This window comes from Camellia sinensis, chromosome 9 (assembly GCF_055761805.1).
Source record: "Camellia sinensis isolate YWXY chromosome 9, ASM5576180v1, whole genome shotgun sequence".
NCBI classification, from domain to species: Eukaryota; Viridiplantae; Streptophyta; class Magnoliopsida; order Ericales; family Theaceae; genus Camellia; species Camellia sinensis.
In genome coordinates this window covers 140,686,285-140,692,284 of record NC_138969.1, presented here as the reverse complement: position 1 = coordinate 140,692,284, position 6,000 = coordinate 140,686,285, and positions in this window count along the sequence as shown.

Below are 6,000 nucleotides of genomic sequence, written 5' to 3'. Positions count from 1 at the left end.
GCCCTCCTTCAGACCTTGGGCAACCTCAGTCAACCGGACGTTAGATCCTCTGGAGCCCGAGGCAAACAAGAAATGGGATAGCATACACAAACAAAGAGCATGTTGTCGGAAGCTTTGCCAATGATGGTCACTGCGGTCACCGACGTCAGAAAATCGGCAAATTAAACTCAGAACATCCAACGCCCCGTCACCAATCAAAGAGCAAGCGTCGGGTATTGAAAGCCCACACATTTGTCCTAAGGCTTGGGTGTGGCCGAAGCGAAGTTGGGGAAAGATTTCCTCGTCACGCTCAGACTCCATTAAAGCTTGGAAATCTTCGAAGGTAGGACATACCTCTTGCCCGCTAAAGCTAAAGACATGTGTTACCAGATTCCAAAACCTTACCGCGCATGAAGAAACAGAAAGTGCAGCGGAGTGCGACTCAGAGTAAATAGTGCATTTATGCCGAAACCCCGGAAGATCAGCCTTTCCGAGCCGTCCAAGTTGGAAATCCAAGTTGTGAGATTTTGGGTAAGAAACTCTTCCATTTGGAGCAAATCAGTGTGGAATTGAGAAAAACTATAAAGCTGAAGCCTTTTATAGGGGATAAGGTTGACTGGAGGACAGATGTCAGCATTCTGCTAGTCTCTGCCATTTATGGCTGGCCGGCCAAATATAGTGTCGACCGACCACCACTTTTGGCCGATTGTTCAGATTTGCTGGCTGATGGCCATTTCATGAGCCCGAAGGATTTCCCTGGTGGCTGGTGGTCTTCCTTCTTGTCCCCTGAGCTGTTTATATGATTGAACATGCTGAGAATTTGGGGAATGCCACCACTTCCCATGCCCTCCGATGATGATTTTTTTTTGCGACGTCACGCCTATTTGTTTATCGAGTTGTTGTAAATTTGTTTATCGAGTTGTATTTCGCTCATCGAGTTGTTCTCGCACTTGGCTAGCTTATCGAGTTTCTTTGTTTTGCTTATCTTGTTATAAGTCGGTTCATTACCTGATTATTACGATGCAAGTGCTCAATTTTCAAACCAAGTTTAATTTCATTCACATTGTTATGTGATGCCACGCGATGCGATGCATAGAACGTACAAATGTAACACCTTTTTGAACAAAATAGCTGTTTCATTTCCCTCATGTGTTTTGCAAAAATACACACTTTTGAAAAAAGTAAAACCTGCCTGAGGCAGTGCAATGTGCTTAAACTACCAGTAAAAAGGAAAGTAAAGCAAAGGAAGAGCAGGGCAGCATAGTATCGGATTTGAGGCCGGTAACCTCCCCTTCCAGTCAATGCACCTCCCGCGCCCTTGTTCGGGTCGACTATGTGGTTTGGCACCTTCATTACTCAAGACAGTTCAAGGAAGTGCACTTTCGGAACATTAGTAGGCCTTCGAGTTGACCTCAAGTCGTGTCTTCTATGAGCGATGCTCGGTTCGTGCGAGGAATGTCCCTTCCCGTATCCTTTTCGTATCTTGTGAATTCCCCAAATTGCTTCAATTATACCGTGTTGCGGTGCTTCGCATTTCAATTTCATGAATAACATGTCTTTACCATGCTTCAAGTTGAATCTGCCCCTTCAAGTTTCTATACACATTGCAAGCATTGTCACGTTATACTTTACTTACATGTGTTCAAGTTTCTATACACATTGCATGCGTTGTCGCGTTATGCTTTACTTACATGTGTTCAAGTTTCTATACACATTGCATGCGTTATCGCGTTATGCTTTACTTACATGTGTTCAAGTTCTCTTTCTATACACAGTGCATGCATACGTGCATTGCTTTACTTACATGTGTTGAAGTTCTTTTTATACACATTGCATGCGTTGTCGCGTTATGCTTTACTTACATGTGTTCAAGTTCTCTTTATACACATTGCATGCATACGTGCATTGCTTTACTTACATGTGTTCAAGTTCTTTTTATACACATTGCATGCATACGTGCATTGCTTTACTTACATGTGTTCAAGTTCTTTTTATACACATTGCATGCATACGTGCATTGCTTTACTTACATGTGTTCGAGTTCTCTTTATACACATTGCATGCGTTGTCGCGTTATGCTTTACTTACATGTGTTCAAGTTCTCTTTATACACATTGCATGCATACGTGCATTGCTTTACTTACATGTGTTCAAGTTCTCATTATACACATTGCATGCGTTGTCGTGTTATGCTTTACTTACATGTGTTCAAGTTCTTCTTATACACATTGCATGTGTTATCGCGTTATACTTTACTTAGATGTGTTCCAGTTCTTCTTATACACATTGCATGTGTTATCGCGTTATGCTTTACTTACATGTGTTCAAGTTCTTCTTATACGCATTGCATGCGTTGTCGCGTTATGCTCTACTTACATGTGTTTACCTTCATAGCATTGTTATGCTTGTTTCAAATCGTATTGTCATGCGTTCTATTCAACTTGCGTTGTCATGCACTTTCAATTGCATTGTTATGTATATTGCTAACGATATTGTACCTGTTAAGTTTTCTTTCTCTTTCAGGCACGATATTGTATGTACGATTCATTTGAAGCTGGTGCAACTAGACGAACCGCACAGGTATTGTATTCTCCGCGTGAAACGTAGCGAGAATTACAAAATTCTCTTATATCCTTTCTACATTATAATGTAGTTGGATTTGTGTTTGATTGCTTAAAACTGTTGCATGATATGCTTCGTTACAGCTTTCTTTGCATGATCATAAGTTATGTTCGGCTTCTTGCATTATCAGTTGCATTTTGCCCCTGCCCTCGGGCCCATATCTTATCTGTAGCTTATATGTTTGTCTAAATCTTTGGCCTTGTCAAAAATGGGTCGTCTCTGGGCTTTGCCACTCACTCCGGTCATTGTTATGACTTTCGAGTTCTGTCAAAGGGGGGCAACTGTAGACACCCCATTTTTGGCCGTCCTCAAGACATGGACGTCACCGCTTGAACCCTCGGTGATCATCCATGTTCGTGTTTGTTTTGAGTTCCCGGAGGTCTTGGCTACACGCCTTGCCTCAGGATCTCTCGACTTGCTTGTTCTGTGCTTGGTTTTACATCAAGGACTTGTTTGTTTTTGCACCTGAGGGTAAAGAGTAGCTTGCTAGCTGCCCCTGACCCCCACCGTCCTTGGCCTGAGGCCACCGGCCGTGTATTCTTGCTACCGGCCATTGGTGAAATATACCGTTGGCCGGTCGGCACTTGGTGTGGTCGGCCGACCATCTGTTTGGCCGATGGCCTCTTTTGCTGGCCGGTACCACCTTTTTGCCTTTTACAGGCATAATGCATGCCAGCTGTGCCAGCTGGAATTCACGGACCCTCCTCCCCATGCACGAGTGTGGCTATTTTGCCCCTTTTGCACCCTTTTGGTCTAGCTTCTTGAGGAAGCTTGGACCTTTGTCTTAGCTTCCTTAAGAAGCTTGGACACCTGTCCCAGCTTCCTAAGGATGCCTTGGCCCCTTTGCCTTGGCTTCATTAGGAAGCCTTGACCCCTTTGTTAGCTTCCCTTGGAAGCTTAGCCTTTTCCATTGTCTATCTAAGGAGACCTCCCCTCTCCTTTGTTTTGGTTCAACAAAATCAGACCTAGAACATATATATTCTGATACATACATTTTCTCTCTCTATATCTCCCTCTCTCTCTTCATTTGTGTATGTTTGAGGGCCTAAAAGTGTGATTTGTTCTTACTTTTGCACTAAAACACACACCATTACACCATACTTCGACTTTGGGAGGTGTTGAGGGTTTATTCTTGAGGTTTTGAGCTAGTTTTGATCAGAAGAAGGTGGCTGGACTTGCTGTTCTTGAGGTATTCTTCAAGGGTAACACTTTTGCTTTAGATTTCCCAATCTTGCACTAGCTTTTGACCAGCTTTGCATACTGATTTTAGGTTCGTGTATAACTGAAAAAAGTCTTGTATTTGCGTGCTTAAGATACTTCATTAAGGTCATTTTGTTGTTTGGGGTCGATCCCCCCCCTCTTAGGCCTTGTTTGGCCCTTTTTGTGCTCTCTTTGATAAGCTTTGGGGACTTTTGTATATTAGCCTTCTCACCACTGAAATCCAGTGGATTTTCAGTGGTGAAGAAGGGGTTTTGAAGTATTTCACAGGGGAGGGACACCCCTCTCCCTTGGTCTCTCTTTTGTTTGCATTTTTGGCCCATAAGGGTAGCATATACGATTAGTTGTTCTTGGCTTCATTCCAGAGGTTTTTGGGTGTTATTGGGTCATATTATGCCTCTGTTTTTAGTCGGATTAAAGGTCCCTTGCATGCATAATATACTTGCTTTGTATTCCCCCGTTATGCCTAGAAGTGCATCATGCATTTAACCTACTATGCTATAATGTTTTGGCCTAACTTTGTGAAGTTCTTAGCCATGTCTTACCATGCTTGAGGTATGTTGGGAGCTTATTTGATCATATTTACCATGTTTGGTATAGCCCCTTTGTATTTTGGCTTGTGAGCCTTGAGGGTGTGAGTCATGAGCATGTTTTAGTTGGGTTGTTTCAATGATTTGAAGACATTCCACATGCCATTTCAGTCCCTAATCCATGTTCCTATGCATGTATCCATCACCCTTTTCATGCCTTGAAGAGGTGTCCTTTTGTGCCTTGAAATGAGCACTGTGCATGCTTATGTATTTAAGTTTTTGGGGCTGCCATATCAGTGGGTTTTGGGGCATTTTTTTGATGCATAAAAACTGTGTTTTGGGTTGCTTAGTTCATGCCATGTTTGCTTGGGGTAGGTGTTGAGCAATGCTCTCTTTTGTGGCCTTGAATACTTTCTATTTTGCATCCATTCCCTAGCATGTCTTGGTGTCATCTTTCACATGCTTTTCAGAGTTTAATATGAGTGTTTAATGTCCAAGCATATTGCCTTTAAGTATGCTTAGAGTTGTCCCCTTCCGTGCTTAGATGATAGGCCTTGGTGTGTGCATGCATTGCATGCATAAGTTGTGCCATTTTTGACCCTTTTGGCCACTGTTTTAGGGTGTGGCTGAGGCCTCCCATTTCAGTCTAAGTCCATTCTTGTACATAGTTGAATGTTTGACTTGTTGCCTCTCGTTGCATGCTTGCATTGTACCATGTTTGCATCATATGTTAAATTGCATTGTATTGCCTCTTGCATGATTAGCACACTGCATGCTTGCAAAATAGATTGCATCGCATTTGGCATATTTTGCATCTTAGCCTCATGTTGCATTCTTGAGCCATGTTCGTATACATGCATTGCATTGCTTGGTTTGGAGTGTCAAACCAAGCATGAGGGTTGAGAGTATTCGTACTCCAAGTGATGTAACACGTCTTAATCCTCGGTCGCCGACGCCCTTGATCTCAATATGATAGGGTGTTGGCATTAATCTCTTTGTTGCATGCATTTTACATTGAATGGCAAACTTGGCCTCTTAGGCCATCATGCATCAAAATGCATAATTGATGGCCCGAGGGCCGAGGGTCATGCTCCCTTAAGTCCATTGCATGATGGGGGGGGGGGGTGTAGCCATGCTCACATTTGCTTGAAAATTCCATGCCATACACTGCTTGCCCCCTGCTGCTGCCAACTGCCGGATTCTGCAGGAAGAAATAGCCAGCCAACTACTTTGAGTGCCGACTTACCAAATACAATTAGCCGATGGCTCAACCAATGGTCGATGACCATTCCGTTCGGCCGGTGGTGTTCCCACTTGGTCCGTGATGCTCCCTAGTGTTCAGAGCAGCACCCTTGGAACTTGTGCAAATTTTTAGAGGAGCAGGGCGGTGTAAACAGAGGCAACAGTGCTATGGCAGCGAGTTTCCGGGCGGGGCAAGTCAAGCATGCATCATTCGCACATTCCGAGGCAGAGTTGCGGCAGTCTCTTTAGCTTCACATTTAAATCATTTTTGTGATTAATTTGTTAATCAATTAGAGGGTCTATAATAATTAATTAGCTAGGATAGTTGATTCATTATTTGGACTATATTATTCTTTTGGTCGCTCCGGGTGAGGGCAAATTTGTAATAAGTGTGGGTGAGTGTGTGCAT